At 45.4% G+C, this 22,423-nt stretch overlaps 1 protein-coding gene across 2 annotated transcripts in view; it reads left to right on the forward strand.

Annotated features, from left to right (window-relative positions):
- The window catches only part of LOC119181830 (solute carrier family 22 member 6), a 340,399-nt gene that overhangs the window by 220,801 nt on the left and 97,175 nt on the right, over nucleotides 1-22,423 (forward strand). Inside the window, exons 1-3 of one of the 2 annotated variants that reach the window (XM_075875150.1) lie at nucleotides 2,150-2,319; nucleotides 3,879-4,069; nucleotides 5,639-5,758. The gene's annotated coding sequence lies outside the window, so the exon portion shown is untranslated. Of the gene's footprint in view, nucleotides 1-2,149; nucleotides 2,320-3,878; nucleotides 4,070-5,638; nucleotides 5,759-22,423 lie in introns of those variants that run through there. The other variant, XM_075875149.1, reaches the window with a different exon arrangement.

The raw sequence follows: 22,423 nt of genomic DNA on the forward strand, positions 1-22,423 counted from the left end.
TATAGATTCTCAAAGTCCCTGTAGTACGCAAATAAATGCTTGGCATTTAAAATGAAAATGTCTGGCTTCGTCCCGGGAGCCGACCGCGAACTACAAAAACGAAGTCTGGATCGCCAAACTTGGCTCTTCGGCGTGGTTGAGGTGCACGTGGTGCAGGTGATGTAAAGAGATATTTTATTTAACAATGCATGCTCACTGAAGAAGTGGCGAAAAAAAAAACAATCTTGTGGTCAAGTTTGATTTCCCCTATAGCGTGAACTCGGTTCTCACTTGGGGAAATAAACTTCTCATGCTCGAGCACCCTGTAGTACAGGCGTGCGTGTGAAACCTCCTACCCGCTGCAGTTTTCGATCACGCTGAAGTGTCAGATAGAGACGACCGAACTCACCTTTTCCGTTTGGCGTCTATATTTTTATTGGATGGAACACGTGTTCTTAAACATGCATTGCGCGGTGTGGCCTCGACTGGGCTCGTGAGTTTTCCTTCCGTGTATGAGAGCCACGAAGAGGGAAACATCCTCGTTTCCAAAGGAGCAAGGTTCGGCGATGCCCGAGGTGACAACTTTGGCCAAACAACATCTTCGTTAATCTGCGCGCACGTATGTACGTCACACTTTGACCTGGTGCCGATGAAAGCCTTTCTGTAGCATTTCCATACGCTCACCTTGATACGCGGAGCACGATTGAACTATGCTCATGAGTGTAACATGTGCTCTGACCACTACAAGGATTCTTACATGAGGGATCGAACAGTTCTTGTCGCTGATGTTAGGGTATACTGAGTGTTTCGCGTCAGGTAGTGAACGCGTCAAGGGGAGGACGCTATTGGAGCAATGGCATAGTCAAAAAGGAGTCCGGGGTATTCAACTATCTCCCCCATCCTTGTCAAATTTTTGAAGTTTGTATATAAATGTACAGACCTCTGATTTACCTCTAATAAAGGGAATACCAGGGCGTACACCATGTTTATATTATGTTATCTTACAGAAGCGTCTATAGTAGCTCAGAATTGCATACTACTAGTGGTGGTTGACAGTTATCACTCCTCTTGACACGCTATCCATGGACATTGCTTTCTTATCCACTTGCTGTTACAGGCCAGCAATATTGACGGCATTCAGCCAAGCGTTTCTTTTTAACTGTGTACATGAACATACATGTACGAAGATCAGTCCTTTCTGTTCAGATCCTGGCTAACAATCCTGCCGTTGAACAGAACGCCAGTTGTGTACGCAGCAGGCGCGCACCCTGACGAGAAATGTATTTTATCCCTCGCACAAATATAACTCGTTCTACGCACGACCGTGTTTTCTTCAAGAAAGGTTAAACCTTGAAGTATACGTTAACGAAATAGGTGTTGTAGTTCCATAAACACTAGGGCTTATAAACTCTGAGTTCGCGCTACCTCTTCTGACTCTTACCGAACTTGCAGGGATTGATACATCGAGAAATAAAAAGGAGAGCATGTCGAAGTACCGGTTATACACTCAGCCCGTCGTCAATAAACAAGTGATTTGTATTTCGTTGTTGTTTTTAGGAAGCTCGCAACGCTTGATCTTGCAGTCGAGTCATGAAATGAAATTGGTAAGACATACGCCGGTGCGAACTACAGGATTTAGCGTCCGGGTTACTTTTGATGAGCAATTTGTGCCCCCGTTTTTTTAACTCTCCCTTTCTCTTTCAACCCACTATTCCCCAACCCCAGTGTAGGGTAGCATACCGGATACTAGCATCTGGTTAACCTCCCTGCCTTCCATTTTCTCGTCTCTCTCTCTCTCTCTCTCTCTTGTGCCCCCGTAATTTGCCGTTCAGCGATGCTGGGTTCGCTTTCATCCTGTCGAACGCGAAGACGAAACCTACAGGTGTACATACCCACGTTCAATGCCGAGTGAAAGTGGTTCTTAGCAGAGTTTTGATTGCGAGTCGCGTTTTCGAAAAAAAGAAACCGAGAAACGGCCGCGCTTCGGCGCGGGCCTTGACTGACTGTTTTTTTTTTTTTTTCGTGCCTGCATGAGCGGCGAGCTTCGGACGTGTTCAGCGAGGCGATGTTAATGAGCGAAACTCAAATGGGTGTAGCGGGATGAGTGGCTGAGATAATGCGGGGCAGGAAACTGACTGACACTGCGCGCGCAGGGGTTTACGGGCGCACGTCGGGCCCGTTAAAGGCGGCGCCCACCTGCGTCGCCGGACCCGTTTATCGCCGCCGGCAACTGCGTCCTGCAGCGCGAGCGCGGTGTTTTTTGCGTGTGCGAGGAAGCAAGAAACAGCGGCCCGTAAAACGGAACCCCGACGTTTGGATGCCGAATTCGGGGCCGAACACGTGCGTAGGAACAACAAGTCGTCAGATACTTGTCGGCGTTATTTACGGTCGTTAATGACGTCCTGTTTCAATCGGGCTGGCGCAAAATAGACGTGAAGGCTTGCGAAAGCTAAACATGTACACATCATTTCTAATATGTAACGTTTCGAGATTAAGTAGACATTGGAAATGTTCCAGCGTACAGTAGACATATGTCTGCTTCATGTTACATTTCCATTTTATTTCGAGAAATCGCTTACGTCTTAATTTTTTTTCAATGTTACTCATGTCTGCTGTACTTTCAATGGTTACCTCTGTTTTTATTGAAGTGTTACCTGTGGTCTACTTTACTTTGAGGCACCACCTATGTCTACTTTATCTCAAAACTTATATATATTTACTTTATCTTGAAACGTCGCCCCCCCCCGCCTCTCTCTCTCTCTCTCTCTCTCTCTCTATATATATATATATATATATATATATATATATATATATATATATATATATATATATATATATATATATATATATATATATATATATATATATATATAGACAGACATTGATATGTCTGTCTATATATATATAGACAGACGTTCGATGCTATATATATATATATATATATATATATATATATATATATATAGCATCGAACGTGTTATTCGAAGGTCGTAGGTTCGATTCCTGCTCACGGCTGGTTATTTTCTCATCCACTTTTCTTTCTTTTTATTTACATTCCATTGGTTCTAATAACTTCCTCTATGCAGTCCTTGGCATTATTGTCTGTTAAATCTCATTAATATTGTGTCAAAACACGGAAAAACGAGCCCTTAGATATACACCTTTTTCCCTTATATATATATATATATATATATATATATATATATATATATATATATATATATATATATATATATATATATATATATATATATATATATATATATATATATATATATATATATATATATATGTATTTGCAGACATCGGCTATATGTGCTTTATCTTGACAAATTACCTACTTTTACTGCACTTTGAAAGGTTGCCTATGCCTACTTTATCTTGAAATTTCACCTATGTCTATTTAATTTTGAGGCTTCAGCTATGTTTACAATATCTTGAAACCATATACTTTAGTTTACCTTGAATGTTAAGTGTGTTCACTTTATTATAAATGTTACCCATACTTCATTTTCAAACGTTCCGTGTACCTGTGATAAGTCCGTTCTCATCTTTTCATTGTTTTTCATATCTACACAGACTATATCTCCAATAGCCACCGTAGATCAGTTAATATTTCCACCTTGAAGAACTTCATTTCACGACGTTTATCTGAAATTGCTTTTGAGTGTGATAATGTAGCTAATCAATCGTAGTAACGTTCTGTACTTGTGTTTAGTAAGCGTCACAGCACTGAATTGAATTGACTAGAATATTTATTTCAGACATGTATAAATAAAAACATGGCTGCGGAGAAAAAAAAAGCTGCTCAGTTGCGGCTTGACGAAGCTCTCTTTCCGCCACACACATCGGTAGAGTGGTACCACAGACCACATAACCCAATTTTCTTCTCCTTTCAGAATTTGATGTCTCGGGGATTGTCGTAGTTAACGCCTGCATGCGTCGCAGAAGCCCACCGCCGTATTATTTTGTTGCGATGCGTAATCCTACTGGATTCTCGCTAACCGTCTCAAGCAACGACAATTGAGTGGCCATCGAATACTTCCTTTTCGCGTAGCCTGGAGCTTGCAGCTTTCTTCAATGGTTTCAGGTAAGGGGCGTTCATCAGCTTCGGCATCATGCTTGATTTCTAAGATGGTGTGTCTATATAAGCTTTACAGTAATACGAAGCTAAATGAGGCGTAGGCAATTGGGTAATACACGCAGTCGTTCATAGTATGATAGATCTTCCTATACTCAGATTTCCGACAACATCGCGAACATGGCAGGACGGCAAACTTTGGCGTCGTTGTTGTTGCTGCTGCTGCTCTTGTTGTTGTCTCCAAAATGGCTCATACCCACTGAGGGGGATTGGCCAAAAGTTGACTATTTCATTTTGTTATACTTTTCAACGACTGAATTACGATAACCGACCGAACAACTTTCGTAAATAAACGAAATTACAATAATTCTTTTTCACTCATTCAGATCGGATATGCGCACTCGACTTCGTCGTCCTCTTCTTTTTTCGATGTGATGCTCAAAAAAAAAGTAAGCGCTACAAAAGTATATAGCAGCCGTTATTTTCATTTTTGATCGTATAGGGTAACAATGGCGAGATAACGAGATAAAGATAAAACTTCCCTAAATGAATAGAACGAGATAAAAACTTCCCTAAATGAATAGCACCGATTCGAACTGGACAAAGAAGAAACACTGATAAGACAGGTGTCCTCTCCAAATTCGCACTATCCAGTAATGAATATTAAGAATAAACTATAGCCCAGCAAGGAATTTCGTTTGAAAGCTCGCGACCGTAAAAAGTAACTTGCCCGCCAGTAGGGCCACAACCAGAATATTTTTTCGAGGAAGGGGGAAATAGAGGGAATGGTTTCAACCGTCCTTGATGTATACTCGAGTGTGCGCTAGTATGGCACCGTGCAAAGGGAAAAAATATGGAGTGGGTATTTGAACCTCCTTAACCCTGTCCTGCATGCCTATACGCCGATTCCAGCCAGTCGTGACTATGTCACAACCTCCACAGTACGCGAGAATACGATGCACTACCACTCGTGCGAGTGCATTGCTGAGGTTCTGGATTCGGTCCCCGCCGTTGAAAAGTTATTATCTCTTCGTTCATGATCTTTCGTACAGCTTTATCTCACTATACTGTTGCAGTTTAAGCAAAACCTGCAAATAATTTTCCTCTGCTTTCCTTCGTTTCATTATCTTTCTGCTCCACATTGTCACGTGGTCGTAACGTTGACGAAGGCAGAAGTTTGTGTGTCCAAGATGAAACTGTTTATGCGGCCAAACTTCTGGCCGGTGAACAGGGCACATTATACGCTGGCACTTATAGCGGTGAACTGAGCGTCGGCTGTCGATCACTTGACAAGGCAGTGAAGCACGTGGGCGTTCATACATGTGCTGTCGAATATTCCAACGTTATCGCAAGTATAGCCTCGTAAGTTCCAGAAGAATCTGTAATGTTCGCGTTGTGCAAGTAATCGCATCGGAAGGTTCTCAAGTTTTCTCGGTGGTCAATTCGCCAGGTTTGCGCAACGCGGCACTTACACGTGTAATGGGGCGACAACATGCAGCAACACAATTGGTTGAAATTGTCCATGACTTTGCGCTATAGCTATAAATAACCAGTCACAGATTGATGCTGTTTTTTCAGACTTCGCCAAGGCGTTCGACTAAATCTCTCTCGTTCCAAACTACTTATGAAACTTTGGGAAGTATTAAAAAAACCACAACTTTTCCATTGGATACAAGCATACCTGACTTCTAGAAAAGAGTAAGTTATTTTTTATTACCACTTTTCGGAAAAGGTGCCTGTCGATTAGGGTGTGCCCCAGGGATCAGTCTTGGGGCTGTTAATGTTTCTTCTTTTTATAAATGACATTGTGGATGACTGTGGTATAAAAATTAGACTATATGCTGACGATTGTGTTTTGTATAGTGAGATAAACGGAACTTCTGTTCAAAATGCACTGGATTTTGAATTAGATAAAGTGATGCGTTGGTGCAAGATATGGCAGATGGCTGTGAATTACGACATATGTGCTGTAATGACCGTTAGTAACAAGAAAAATCCTCTCTTACATACATATACAGTAGATCATAAATCATTAAATCGTGTCTATAAGTACAAATATCTTGGTCTCGTTGTAACGAATAACATTCACTTGGATAGTCATGTCACAGTTGTTTCTTATAAGGCATTGTCTAAACTTCATTTTTTAAGGAGATCTCTTAAGGTCTCCATTTGTAAACTTGCCATTTTCAAAGTTTAATATTGCCGATTTAAGAATATGCAAATGTTATTTGGGACGCGTTTACACAGACGAACACACTTAAGTTGGAAAGAGTTCAGAGAAAGGCTGTACGATTCATATTTAATAGTTACGGTTCCTCATCTATTACTCAGTTACTTTCCAACGCCAAGCAGACTTAAAATTTATAACAGATAGAAATAAAATCGTTCGCCTCAAGTTCCTCCTTGAAATCGCCAGGGGCAAGCTACAAAGCCGAACATGCGGCTTTGTAGCTATGTTTTATTTTCCAGAGGTTACTTCACAAGGCAATGACACCCGTACTCTCCAGTGACATTTAAATTGAAGAATAGTGATATTCTTTTTTTCCTGAACTGTAAGTGAGTGGAATAAACTCGATAAAGACGTAGTAACAATAGTTGACCTTGACGAATTTGAGGCTCTGCTTGAATTGTAACCCTTTATCTTTTTTGTATTACGACAAGCTTGTCTACATTGTTTTCTATTTCTGATTTCACATTTCCCGTTGTCATTGTCACTGGATTTTTGTATTGTCTAAATTCACTGTGTTGAGAAACCTTGATATATGTTTTGTGCCACCCTTCTAGAGCCCCTATTATTGGGGTTAGTTGTATTGAAAATAAATAAATAAATAAACAAACAAATAATAAATAAATAAATAAATAAATAAATAACACAGCTTGAGAAAGGTGTGTGGCAATACGTGGTAACCTTTAACCGTACTATATCGACTGACCAGAGCACGCCTATCTCGCACCATGGTGCCTAGGCACCCGGTTCCGGTTGCACACTCTCGCACCCAGACGCTATTTTGTTATGAACTGCCAGGCGTGTACCTATCGCTCCAAGTTAATACGGCTAGTGGCAGCCCTGGGACCTAAAAATGCGAGAAAGCGCCTGTTAACGCCGCTACCTCTTACAAGAAGTCGTCAGGGCACGTGCATGCACTGCGCCGTTTTCGGATGCGAAACCAATCAGCCCAAGAGGAAGATATTACTCAGCGTTGTGTGTGAAGATCGCAACGTGACAGATTGCGCAAATCGCCGCCCTCAACGAAAGACACCGAGCTTCGCCGCCCGTGCATAATTGCAATCGAAAGGAAAAACTACCAGCCCAGTATAGGGGTGTACGAGTAAGTACAGTTGCTGTGTGTATTCAAGTGTGACGCCAGTTGTTTCGGTTTGCGGCAGTAATCTGCGCGCGTTATGCCCGTGGTACGCGGCACCGAATCATTGCCGTACTTTTTCGCGGGCTGTATGCTTATGGATGCAGGTATTACGACTCTTGTGTACATGCACACACCGCGCACGTTTGTTTTGTAACGGCGTATGCTGTTGCGGCGCAAAGAAACCTGAACAGCAAAAAGCGTGGCTTTCGACTCAGTCGAAACTGCGACATGTCTCGTCTGTCGCTAGGCGAATCTGTGCTTCCAACCGGCCTTACTATAAAACCTCGCTCTGGCTGGCACTTTGCAACCACGTATGCGTTGGCATTACGAGTTTTTTACACCCCCTCCTAGTCTTGCGTGGCCTCCGTGATCAGCCTGCCCTCGAACAATCGACTAATCACGTGATGGCGTCAACATGTGACGTCACGCTTTGTGACATTATAATGCGTCACGATAATATCTAAGGTAACATAACAAAATCTGTTACGTGACGTCATTCCTTAATTATTTTTGCTTCACTCGCGAAGAGGCGGGCGGTCGATTTTCGCATTTGATGGGTGATGAATGTCTTGGTAATGCCTTGATAACTATCTTGGTAATGCCTGTAATCGGGACTGGGCGAGCTATGTGAGCATTCGACAGCTTTAGTTCAGCGTTCCCGTGATAGCTGGGGTTAAGGGAATAGCGTTGTTGTACCGCGTCGCAAGCGTTTGTACCGGGCAGCGCGTAAACTGGTGACATTCGACCTGTGGTTAGGGCAGAGTAGCTGTCTTAAATTGTTAATTCATTTCTCAACTCGACAAAGCGCTTTAATAATTTTACCTCAATCGGAATTAAAATAGTCGTCATCAATTCGTATCTTATCTGCAAAAGAAGGTTTGTCTTATGTACTAGACATACGTAACGTCTTGAGCCGTTTCTGTTGTCTTGCCTTCTTCTATTTCGTGCGTGTTTGCACGCCTCACGTTTTTTTTTTTTTTTACGCTGAACACCTAGCAACCAGCTCGACATTCGGTCGTGCTCGGCGTGTCTTCACGTTCATGGAACGGCGTCAGGCCTACTAATTTTCTAAAATTTCGAGTGCCTACGCAATCGTGTAATAATGAAGCCCTTTGTGAGGCACCAATAACGTCGCTCATTTATCGTCTAGTATACCGCCCCCGAAAACTGTCGCTTTTGCAAGCGTATTTACAGTGAAACCAGGTCGGAACGGGCAGCAGTGCGCCGGCTTTGTCACGTGACTCTTCTTTCAGGAAACGAATTCGCGCAAGCGCCGAAAGCGGCGCACGACTTTCAACCGAACCACAACAACCGCCAGTTTTTTTTCTCTTGCGTCTATGCGTTATGTTCCGTATCTATCCTGTAGACTTCTTTTTTTTTTTGTAAAGTTTCTGAATGTCGAGAGAGGCATAAAAAAATGAAAGCGACAGTCCGAGCTGTTACGAAGAGGAAAGGCAGGAGTCCAGGGACGTAGAGGAAGTGTACTTCCGGAGCCTTACTTCCGTTTCTGTTGGCTGCTTTTGCTCTCCTCGTGCTCCTTCCGAAGTCGAGATTTGCCCTTGCCTTCGAGAATGGCCGGGTGCCTCGCCGAGTTCGAATCGTTGCTTTCTTGAGGACACAAATTGCCAGGTCTCGGAGTATGATAAGTCACTCGCCACGACAGCTATTAAGACTTGCGTCGGCGCCGCGATAATAATTGAGACAGACGCGCTCCTCGGAGGTGAGTTAAGTGAAATAAAGCGAATTTCGAAATGCCGCGTATATACATACGTCGATGGTTAACGAGAAGCTATAGCTGAATTCGGAGCCCGCCAATGCGGCGTCTATAGCTTCTGCATTGCGTTTTACACACGTGTGTATTACGCTTGAGTTAGCACATGTAATATTACACGTATATATTACACGTGTATCACCTTTTAGCCCTTCAAAGCAATGATTCTAGATTCACTTTATAGCAAAATATACATTGCTCCATGTTTCCCAAAATTATTCATATTAGAGAGTTTTAGTATTGCGTACGCTGCGTACGTGGCGGCGTTGCGTACGTAAGGACGCCACGTTCTGCTTAGTGCGCATGCGCAGACCGCAACGCGCACGTATCGCGTTACGTACGCAGCCGCTACGTACGCACGCATGAGATGCGTGCGTGCGTACGTATGAGGTGATCGCGCCGCTCTCGAACAAGTTTGCGACAGCGCGAGACTTCGTTTTGCAAAATGGCGGCATCGAAGGCAAGCACAGACCGGCTCTGTGGCTTAAAATATGGCCATAATCTGGCTATAACACTTGGATTGGCTCACATTGGCTGTCAACAACGCGTGCTTCTATTTTGATCTACCAGATGACGCAACACGCTTCACGCTCGTTACGTACGCGGGTACTACGGCGTACTAAAAGCCGATTAGTGGCAAACGACGCCACGTAACGCAAGGCGCTTGCGTGATGCGTACGTAGCACCAATCCGCAGTACTAAAGCTCTCTATCGCCGCAATGACCAACGAAGAAAGAAAATAGTAGAGAGTTTCATCAAGTTGCGGAAATACCACCATATGATTATTGGAGACGCCGTAGTGGATGGTTCCGGAAATTTCGACCACCTGGGGCTCCTTAACGTGCACCCAAATCTGAGCGCACGGGCCAATACAGCATTTTCGCCTCCACCTAAAATTCAGCAGCCGCAGGTGGGATTCGATCCCGCGACCTGCGAGAACCGAACCCGGAACCTTCCGTGGGTTAGAAGTGACGATCGAACTTCTCAATGCCGACGATATACGGTTTCTCCCGAGGCAATCGTTCTCTCATTGTTTTTTTTTTTTCTAAAGAGTAGTAGTTCAGCATTATTGCCTTATACATAAATGAACACAAGTGAAAAGGAACGCTATGACACCACTGTGCAGCGTATACCGTTTGTTTTTTTTTTCATGAAACTTGTCTTCTGCAGTGGTTACCCGACGCGAGTGTTTTAATAGTTTTATTGTTCTCAACGGCCTTCACTTGTTCGCTTACGTTCGTTCAGTGACGTTCGTTCATTTACGTTTGTTCTGCTACGTTTGTTCACTTACGCTTGACCGCTTACAATGTCCATTTAACGCTTGGCTGCAGCTGTCGCCAATGTGCGCGGTACAAGAATGCAGGATGACTGCACCCGCGCTTATCCTTATCTCATAGGCCATCCAGCGGCGTCTATTTATACTGCGTTTCGTCGCATCCTTCCGCGTTTTAAGTTCGCGCGCGCTCGTGCCAAGAGGATAAGTGTTGAGAAGTCTGAACTATTTTTAAAAAACGATTGGTTTTCTTAGGCCGCGTTCACACTGAGCATTCCGGCCGCCGAAAGTGCTCCGAATCTGGTTCGGCGGCGGCGAGATCCGCCGGAAGGGTCCTCTCCGCGCCGATCGCTCTCGGACCGATTTTTGCGGCGTCTGCCGCCGAATCGGTCACCGCGGACCAATAGGAGCACTAGTAAAGGAATTTTGAAAAATGGCGGCCAAGCCCTACTCACTTGTTATGGCGCAGTGCACGTAACTGAATGTTGAAACCAACGGGAGTTTAACCTACTGTGTGCCTAATTCGCGTCCATATTTCGTAGAAGAGGTGATCGAGCTTGCTGTTGGCGTGACCGAGCTTGTTGCGATCTTGCAGAGCAAAACGAACCCACCAACGCAGCTGGCGTCGGTAGTTTTTCTGCTCTTCGTGCATTACAAGACAGCCACTTGCCAGCAAAGTAAGCAGTACTGTCTTTTCTTGTTTCTTGCGTACGAGAATCGTCGAAGTATACACTACCGTAGAGCGTAGTATCGTTTGCGAGCCGCGACAACAACCGGGTGACAGCGCATCCATCCCGCGTTCGCCCCGTAGTAGATGGCATATTCGGTGGCGCGGGGCGCGTCCAGTGTGAACAACGCTGCGTTTCGGCGGCAGGGAAGTTTTGGTCGCTGTAGAAAGCGGATGTTTCAGTGTGAACCAGGCATAAGGGACCTTCGACGCAAAAAATGCTCGTCTGTCTGTCTGTGCTTTTGTCTGTTTGTCCGCTATTGACGGTACCCTAAAGGGCATCAAAGTGGCCAAACGATACTCCGAATGGCCGACCCCATCCGCAGCGCCCACCAACATTGCTCAAGGTTCAGCGCTCATACTTGTGTGACTGTCAATTAAAAAGCAATTATTATGCATATCTGAGGCACCATAACAACACGTCAATACTTTCTATGTATATCGTTTACTAGACAAGACATACATAAGCAATTCTGGGGACCGTAGCGTTTATCACGTTGCGCTGACTAGGCAACGCTTGCACTAAAAGGCAAATGTTTCCAACGCTTTGCTAACACGACACTGTGGTGGCACCTACCCGTCGCCTTGCGTTCTACACCTTATCACCGCCGAGACGGGCGCGCACGCCGCGCGCTTTGTTTTCCAAGATAACTGCCAGATAGCGCTTATGTATCACGTGTGACGTGACGTGACTTGATGTGTGACACTGTAGGGTGGGAGGCAGCTCTGTCCAGCTCAGATCCTAAGACCCAAGAGGCCCTCGTGAGACGAGCGAGACAAGCGGCCCGTGCCAATGGGATCCCGGACTAAGGATTCAACTTACCGAGATTCCTTCCTCGGTCGCAAATAAATGATTTATTCTCTCTCTGACTTCATGCGCTCGTTCGCCTCCGCTGCACGCTCGAGGCACTCTAACGCAGCGCCTACGGAATACCATTCACCGATTATCTTGCGCAGAACATCAAATAAACGTTTTATTGACCCTCTCCAGACGCAAGACTATCGTCTTTCGACGACATTTGCGGTGTAACGTACAGATACGGGGTCATTTTTTTTTTCAATTTCTCTAGGCGCGTGAAGGGTGTATTCGATTATAAGTTAACGCGTGTCTTTGAGCGGTATGCGTTGTCTGGTAACAGGAAACTGTTTTGCCGTTTTTGTCGTCGTGTCGCTACGCGTAGCCTGCCTGTATTACTGCGTTTCGGCCTTGTCAGGATGATGAGGAAAAGTTGCGCGGAGTGTTATTTTTCTTTTTTTCTTGCGAAAACCGCGATTGCGGAAAAAAAAATAACGGCAGTACGCGAGCGATATGATGAGCCCGATAGAAATGTTTTCCTATTGGCTATTGCGCTGTGTAGAGGGATTGAATCGTACACGGTAAGTTCTCGACGCAGCGAGTTGGGGGAGGGGGTTAATATGGCACGTGAAAAAGAACGTCAAGAAAGAAGCGACAAAAACGAAGAGAACCCTAAACTGTTCGTTGGGATGGATTGTTGTACCATAATGGTCGACCAGAGGATGCCGCGTTGTGTGGGAGGGACAGTGACCTGCCGAAGACGTAAACAAGCGGATCATAACGGAATGAAGGACCGCCTCCTCGTTCATTTGCGACACTATTTAGGAATAGCTAGAGGCGGGGAGGGTGAAGTGATTGACTGCGTGATGTGTCAAGTGCCTGTTGTAGCTTCTAGGCTGACAGAAATAATAGTTCTCACCTTCCACAATGAACACAGTACCTCATGCGTACACGTGAGATGATTCGTAGGCGAAATACATCCTTCATTTCTTCTCAGTCGATGTTTTGATCCTGCCCGCCGCCATTTTGTAGGCTTTCTAGGCCTAACGTAGTTTTTTGCACAGCCTCCAAAATCCGACGGAACCTACGTGGTTCTACATTGCCTCCGGGATCGGCCTAGCCGTGACCAAGTAAGAATGGATGTCGTGTGATGACGTCACAACGTAAGGTTACGCTACATGACGTCGCACATTTTGAAGGTCTGGGGCGTCGTTAGGATGTCGTATGGCGGCGTCATCACCTGATGACGATTTCTTTTCATCACTCCTGTTGACGTTGCCCACGGAGGACGCCGAAGTGGTATGCCAGTCAATTTTGCGTTTAATGCAGCATCTAAGGCTTTCGCTTTAAAACACGCTAAGCGAGCGATGAAACAGAGCATCGTCAAGCGACGTAAACTTCAGAAAAAAAAATGGCCCCGTATCTGCATGTTTCTGCAAATGTCGTCGAAAGACGATAGTCTTGCTTGTGGAGAGAGTGAACAAGACATTTATTTGATGTTCTGCGCAAGAAAATCGGTGAGGGGTACTCTGGAGGCGCTGCGTTAGGGTGCCTCGAGCGTGCAGCGGAGGCGAACGAGCGCATCAAGTCACGTCACACGTGAGACATGAGCGCCATCAGGCAGTTTTCTTAGAAAACAAAGCGCGTGGCTTGGAGACGGGTGTGCGTGCCCATCTCAAAGGTGATAAGGTGTAGAACGCAAGGCGATGGGTAGGTGCCACCACTGTCTAGTCTTAGCAAAGCCTTGGAAACACTCCCCGTTCCGTTCAAGCGTTGCATGGTCAGCGCAGCGTGATAAGCGCTACGGTCCTTAAAATTATTTATGTATGCCTTTTCTAGTAAAAGACGCACATGCAGAATATATACGTGTTGTTATGGTGCCCCATACATGCGTAATAATTGCTTTTTAATTGACAATCGCACAAGCATGAATGCTCAACCTTGAGCAACATCGGTGGGCGCTGCGGATGGGGTTGGCCGTTTCATGTACCCGATGCCGTTAAGAGTGGACAAACAGACAAACATACAAACAGACTGGCAGACAGACAGACAGACAGACAGACGGACGGACGGACGGACGGACAGACGGACAGACCAAAATTTTCGCGTCGAAGGTCCCCAAGAAAGACTATCGTCTTTAAAAATGGCAAATGGCAGCCGATCCACGAAATAAATGCTGGTGGTGGAGTGAAGCTGGATTCTAAGGTCTATAATGTAAGCGTTGAAGTCGCTGATAAGTATAAAGGACAGATGGTCGAAAGGACAGATGCACGGACGAACTTACGGATAGATGGATGCATGGACAGGTTTGTGGCATAATTGGTAGGATGGATGCAAGGACAGACACACGCTCGAATGCATGAACGGACGGACGGACAGATTCGCGGACGGAAGAAAGAACGCATGGACAGATGCACGGATGGACGGACAGAGTACGACCTACTTAAAAAAAAGAATGCCAGGCCTGCGCGGAAGGCGCAGCACAGTCACAGCGAAAGCTAAAAGAGCGGCCTTTCAGAGCTTTTTCAAAACACTCATTGGGTAACTATACTCCAAGCACACTCTCTTGATACCCACTAGGGCATTGATAATAGATATTTTGGGGTAGTAGGCCGGCATTCGCTATGCTATTTTTCGTCGTTCTTCTGAGAAGCGTAGTATCCGCTAGACACTTGCAAGGAATTTCGTGGCAATCGTTCATGCAGTGGCTGACGACGATGGGGAATTATGGCTGAAGTGGGTATGCGCCACAGTTAATAGGGGAACAAGAACAAGCTTTTGTGATGGGTTAGAGCGTTGGACGCCCCACTCGTTACGCTATTCGCATTGTGCTATGACTGGTTGTTCTTTCGCTGTTTTAAAACGCTTTATAAGTCGTATTAACGCCGTCGCTTTCCCGACATTAAGCCCGGACAAGACAAGTTTGCCAACGAGTCACAAGCACCGGTGTAGCTCAGTGGTAGAATACTGGGCTGGCGCCCACTGGACGCGGCTTCCAGCTCCACTGTGTCATTTGTGATAGGTTATTTCGCGTGATGTGGTTACGGACACTGGCGGCGGACAATTGCGCGTGACCCGAGTTGTTGTCGCATAACAGCTTTCGCTGTAAAAAACCATACGCGCGTTATGAACACCATGTGCGGTCAGTGCCTTCTCTAATAGAGGAGTCGCTGATACGGTATAGACGGTCGACAGAGACCTACGACGAGGCGACAATAGACATCGTGCGATACTTAAGGAGCTTCGCTGCTTAATATCTTCAAGGGGAGCCGGTCGGTCAAGGAGCGCACATTCGATCAAGATGGTTTACTTCTTTAGGAAGGGAAATTCGTGTCATTCATGCATTCTCTCGATCATACGTAACGGTTGTAATGCGTAGTTGTCGATGATTGTATGTTAGTTGGCCTCCCAGTTTACGTGCCCACATTCCTAGTTCCATCTCATTGCGACCAATCCATAATAAACAAGGTACGTAAAGTTAATTCGCCACCTGACAAACACGTGAACCTACAATTCCATCAATGTCAACGGAGCAGATAACCGGGATCTCCCAAAGGGACAAGTCGTAGAATTAGTTCGTGGCGTCCGCATAAAGATGTTCCATCGTATACGCTTTGCAGTTATGCATCAATTCCCCACTAGCCTCATGTTGCGTTTTCATTACAATGATAATAATCTGCACGTTTGCTACGACAGCCTATAGGCCTTTCAGCGCTGTCTATATTGTGAGACAAGACTGGACTATGACTGAGTGCGTGCGCGTGTGCTGCTTAATGTGCTGTATCTCTCTCTCTCTACCCTCTCTCCTCTCTATCTTTCATCTTCCCCATCCCCCTTCCATGCGCAAGGTAGCAAACCGGCTGCCTATAATCTGGTTAACCTCCCTGCCGTTCTTTTCCTGCTATTGTCGTTTTTTCTATATTGTTTTTTGTTGGCTCCTTTCACTGAACGACCATCCCTGAGCTGCGTATTGGATGAACGAACGAAAAAATGAGCGAACAGATGGGTGAATGAGCGAAATAATTCTTTGATGGACTGCTATTCAAGCACGATCTCTTAGACGTGAGCGCCTGGGATAAAAAAATAATCTGTCAAACCTCCTGGTGTACTGTCCCTCTGCCTGTACAACAAAGAAACAAGTGAACGCCAGCATCAACGAAGCAAGCCGGCAGAAGGGACGTGTACGCGACGAAGTGACGTATGGACGCACGAGCGAATCGACTTCAATGATCAAAAATGATTGATATGTGGGGTTTGACGTCCCAAAAACCACCATATGATTATGAGAGACGCCGTAGTGGAGGGCTCCGGAAATTTCGACCTCCTGGGGTTCTTTAACGTGCACACAAATCCGAGCACACGGGCCCACAACATTTCCGTCTTCATCGGAAATGCAGCCGCAGCAGCCGGGATTCGATACCGCGACTTCAATGATCAATAGATGCATAGATGCATGAAATGTAATAGCGTGGATATATGGCACAGGGAGGGATAAAAAAAAAAATGTGCGTCTGCTCTGCTATTAAACTCTCAACGTGTGAGCACTCCTTGGTTGCAGCCACTGGGGTTATTAGGCAGGCTGTCACGCAGTTAATCTCGTGGTCGAGGGTTTGATTCTCGGCTACGGCGGCCGTATTTCGACGGGACTGTAATGCGGGAACACTCTTATGTACTTATATTTAGGTCACGTTAAGGAATTACAGGGTGTACGAAATCAACGCGGGCTCTCCCAATATGGCGCGCTTCCTTATAATATTGTGCTTCTACACTGTAAGGGAGTATTGAACGAAGTGGGAGTAAAATGATTCGCACATCCCCCAATGGGAGTTTATGTACTCCGGCGATGTGGAGTAACTATATTAATCTACTACTTGGCATATATTTTGAATTGACTGATGGGAGTATATTGTTTACGCACATCAGGAAACTTTTGTCGGTAGCTATCGAGGTATCGGCGTCTTCATCTATCGAAAAAATAAAATAAATTCTTTTCGGTATTGCGTCATGAGTCAAGTAACGTCCGAGCATCGAAGGAGACAGCATCGATCACACACAAACATGCACACTACCCACGCAAAGCATAGCGCCACTTATACCATTGAATCACGCGTTCCATGGAACGGCCATGGAACGTAAACCACAAGCACTTATTAGTGTTGCTCTTTAATTGCAACCGTCGCGGCAAGAAAACATCGGTGTGAAAAAAAAAAGACTGTATAAACGTTTGAGTGCGGGCTTCGAAGGCGGGCGGATGCCGCTAATAGCTGACAGAGCTGACACGAATTAGCGTCGCAGGGGAAACGTTTTGCCCCCTTCGAGAAGTGGCCAACGACCTTAGACGCTGCTGCGTTCGATGTTGTTTATCCTCTCACCTCGACCCGTCACAGTATCTGACGTGTTGACATCAAGGGGCAAATTATTACCCTTCGAATCGCCCGCGATTTTTATTTTTTTTTCCCTGAGGACCTCTCCACGCAGAGTTACTATATTCCGCACGTGGAGGAACCGACCAATCATATATAGCGATGGCACGTGGTTGTCAAGGATTTCGCATGCTCTCCGGCTCTTATCGCAGCGGAGTAATTTCATCCGCTCAACTGTAGCTACCGTTTTCCTTGCTGGCTGTACAGGATAAAACTCTGCACTTAATTGATGCGCATACCTTGAAGTCATCGAGCTCAAGGTCCAACCATGTCGACGTAAAATCTTCCTTTTCCATTCACTGTTAGTTTCGAAAACGACAGCGACGGTCCTTCAGGGCGTTAATAATTACTTACTTTTCACTATTCGGGTTTGTGAGCTGAAACTGCGACGATGTTAGCGTATATAATTCAATTACCTATGCGCTGGATTCCGAGAAAATGCTTGGGCCTATGTCTGCTTCACAACAACGTCAAATTTTCACATTTCTGTTCAGGTTCCTCGAAGACATAGATGTAATTGATAAACTGAAAAGTAATTTAAATCATCGTTATGTTTTCACGTGTACATACGACAATCATATTATTTTCCTTCTTTTTCCTGTCCTCCTTGTTCTTCTAGGGTATTATTGTCCCCAATACCCTTCCCCTCATCAGAGTAGCATGTTAAACCCCACATATATATTTAACAATCTGTAATGTTATTTCCTCCATGACGTTAGGTAAGTACAAGGCTACTCATAATAATTCGTAATAGGGGTACGGGGGCAACTATTTTTTTACGTATGTAGGTACGTTTGATTCCATGTAGTAGACGCTTGGTTAGAAAACACCTTCAGTGGTCACTTGGCAGGCGAGTCTGTGCGGAGCCGCTAACGGTATCTTGTTGCTTCTGCGGTCTGAGTGCATATTTTTGTTTGTTTGTTTTTTACCCTTCGACCACGCCGCATTCAAACACTCTTGGTCAGGCAAAAAAAGAAATGAACGTGGCAGAATCGTTGACGCACGTTGAAATGGCGCGAAGAGGTCGTTTCCTCGCGGCTTTATTTTTTCTGCTCCTTCCTCCTGGTCGATTAATTGCTGCCTGTCGCGCGGCGTTTTATCCGACAGTGACGCGCGACGTGCGAGTCACAACACTTCCCCGTACGCCACCGCGCGCATAAACACAACACTTCCTCCGTCGTGCCGGCCAAAGCCACGCGCTAAGAACTCTCGCGTACCGCAGCTTACCCCCCCCCCCCCCATACACCTCTCGACCTCTTCCCGTAATGACCATGACGACGAATTTGCAACCGCGTTTCTCAAATTTTAACCTTCGGCGCCCAGCGCGTGTACTACTAATTGCGCTATCACGGATTCACACGCGTCGGGAAAAGTCGAGAGAAATATTTTGCAGCGTTATCCCCAGAGCGCGCACAACTTCGCAACGTCGAACGTGTGCGCGCACGTGCATGTTATTGGACAGGAATGAAAGACGGAGGGAAGGAAGACGGGGACGCACACGATCGCTGTATGCCCTTCCGTTCCTTGCTTCTCGCGTTGTTTTTTTTTTTTTGTTTCGATATGCATAAAAACCAACTAGCCTACCAGAAAGCAGTAAAAATGTTATCGAAGCCTACGGGCTGATCGTCATGTGCCTTCGTTTTCGAAACGCAGTTGAAACAACAACAACAACGACGACGACGATGACGACGTCATCGTCAACAACAACAACATCAACAACAACATCATCATCAACAACATCATCAACATCATCATCATCAACAACAACAACAACAACAACATCATCATCATCATCAACAACAACAACAACATCATCATCAACAACAACAAATGCCAGGCCTGCGTGGAACGCGCAGCACAGTCACAGCGAAAGCTGGAAGAGCGGTCTTTCAGAGCCTTTTTTTAACACTATTTTGGTAACTGCTAGAGGCAGACTTGGAGGGTACCCACTACTTCATCGCTCACCATAATTTTTGTGCAGTATGAAGGCATTCACTATGCCACCCGTCGTAATTCTTCAGAGAAGTGTGGTACCCGCTACAAACTAGCAAGAAATTTCGTGCAATTTTTTTTTATGTTGTGGCTGACGACGATGAAGAAATATTCCTGAAGCTATTGTAATGGGTTGGACGATTGGACGACCCACTTGTTACGCAATTGGCATTGTGGAACGCCTGGCTGTTCCGTTCACATTTAAAAACGCTTTATTCCTCATATTAGCGTCGTTCCTTTCCCGATTTTAGGCCTGCCTAAGGCCAGTTTGCGACGTTGTTTCAAGCCCCGGCTTGGCTCTGGTAGAGTGCTCAGCTGGCACGCAGGGGACCAGGGTTTTGAATACCATTGGTTTCTTGGTGATTTTATATACAAAGCTTTTTTTTTTCTTTCAAATTTCGCGCGATAGTGGTAACGGACACCGGTGGCGGTGGCAGATATAGCTACGGTGCAAGCGACCTCTCGTTGTGGTCTCGTAACAGCCTTCGCATGTGAAACCCACGGGAGCTTCAAACCAATGACGCCAAGCATGAAGGAGGTACGGAGCTGGGCAGTTTTTTTGTTGTTTTTCTTTTTCTTTTCAACTTTGGTTTCGTTTTATTTTTCTTTCGGTTTTCAGTTTTTATTTATATTTCTTTCTTCCTCTTTACCTACTTCTTTTTCTTCTTCGGTTTATTTTTCTTCCTTCGTTTTCTTTCCCCATCTAATTCACGTGTGCCTTCTTTCTCTCTTTTCTTGGTCTGCCTGCCTTTCGCCAAGCGACGAAAACATGATACGATCACAGCATATGACAGCCCGGCCACTTAAAATGTTCGCCCACACTTAAAAAAAAAAAGCAAGCTAGCCGGTAAAATATAGACCGACACGAATAGATTATGCTTGTCAGACTGTTGTAAACAACAACAAGAGATCTGAGGCAGCCGGTTTGCACTTCGTGTTGTCGTCTCAGTCCTAAAGAGATGGGACGAATGGTAGCCATCAAAGAGAGATCACTTACTCGCGGCCTCACTTGTGTGCGGATTTACGCAGTTCGGCGTTGCTGTTCCAGTCGGGCTATGCAAACTCGATGCCAGTGCGTTGTATGCAGGTATATAGAGAAATAATGAAATACGAGTACACCAACCAGCGCTCAACTTGGTTGAGCTGGACATGAAAGGGTATAGTTGAGCTGGGGTATGACTAGAATTTTTTTTTTCGGGTAGTGGGCGGGGAGGGCGGTTGGCTGTCCGACCATACTATATGTAGGTTCATGCGTGTGTTTGTATGTGTGCACGTATATCTGTATACACATGTGCGAAATTCTAAGGAGGCAGTAGAAACTCCCTACCCCTCCTGGCAACACTAATAAATTTGAATAATCAAGGAGAGAAAGTCCGGTGTTCATGTTGACGTCGCCAGCAGCTTAGTGAACGTTCTCAGCACTGTTCAGCGTTCTCACCGCAGCCTTCAGAGATCGAAGCAGTGCTTGCTTGGCCTTCTGTGGCTGCGATATGGGAAACGATATTGTTACGAGGTTGCTACGGTATGCGTGACTGTCCATTTAGCTACCGGATCTTATCAGATCAGACAAAGTGCATTTTCCCGAAGCAGGGCCGAGACGTGGCGTGGCTCTGTGTTGAGAATACTTGATTGCCACGCAGAACGCTTAGGTACGATTCCTGCTGGTACCCTGATGTTCCACGGGTCAACGCTGCCGACTTCAGTTCTTCTTAACACTCTCACATTTAAATTACCAATGTCTGTTGTCACCATTCCTGGTATGTCATCATCATCATCATCATCAGCAGCAGCAGCAGCAGCAGCAGCAGCCTGACTACGTCCACTGCAGGACAAAGGCCTCTCCCATGTTCCGCCAGTTAACTCGGTCCTGTGCTTGCTGCTGCCAATTTATACACGCAAACTTCTTAATCTCATCTACCCACCTAACCTTCTCTCTCCCCCTAAGCCGCTTCCCTTCTCTGGGAATCCAGTTAGTTACCCTTAATGACCAGCGGTTATCCTGTCTACGCGCTACATGCCCGGCCCATGTCCATTTCCTCTTCTTTATTTCAACTATGATATCCTTAACCCCCGTTTGTCCCCTAATCCACTCTGCTATATTCTTGTCTCTTAAGGTTACAGCTACCATTTTTCTTTCCATTGCTCGCTGTGTCGTCCTCAATTTAAGCTGAACCCTGTTTGTAAGTCTCCAGGTTTCTGCTCCGTAGCTAAGTACCGGGCAAGATGCAGCTGTTATATACCTTCCTCTTGAGGGATAGTGGCAATCTACCTGTCATAATTTGAGAGTGCTTGCCGAATGTGCTCCACCCCATTCTTATTCTTCTAGTTACTTCAATCTCGTGGTTCGGCTCCGCGGTTATTACCTGCCCTAAGTAGACATAGTCTTTTACAACTTGAAGTGTACTATTACCTATCTCGAAGCACTGCTCTTTTCCGAGGTTGTTGTACATTACTTTCGTTTTCTGCAGATTAATTTTAAGACCCACCTTTTTGCTCTCCTTGTCAAACTCCGTGATCACGAGTTGCAATTCATCGCCTGAGTTACTCAGCAATGCAATGTCATCGGCGAAGCACAGGTTACTAAGGTACTCTCCATTAACTCTTATCCCTAACTGTTCCAATTCTAGGCTTCTGAAAACCTCCTGTAAGCACGCGGTAAACAGCATTGGGGAGATTGTGTCCCCCTGCTTTACACCCTTCTTGTTTGGTATTCTGTTGCTTCCTTTATGAAGCACTATGGTAGCAGTTGATCCCCTGTAGATTTCTTCCGGGACGTTTATATATACTTCATCGATGCCCTGATTCCATAGTGTCTGCATGACGGCTGATATTTCTACTGAATCAAACGCCTTCACGTAATCTATGAAGGCTATGTATAGTGGTTGGTTATATTCTGAGCACTTCTCTATTACCTGATTGATAGTATGAATGTGGTCGATTGTTGAGAGCCTGTTCGAAATCCTTCTTGTTCCTTTGGTTGATTGAATTCTAATGTATTCTTTACTCTGTTAGTAAT

The sequence above is a fragment of the Rhipicephalus microplus genome, chromosome 10 (assembly GCF_043290135.1).
Source record: "Rhipicephalus microplus isolate Deutch F79 chromosome 10, USDA_Rmic, whole genome shotgun sequence".
Taxonomy (NCBI): Eukaryota; Metazoa; Arthropoda; class Arachnida; order Ixodida; family Ixodidae; genus Rhipicephalus; species Rhipicephalus microplus.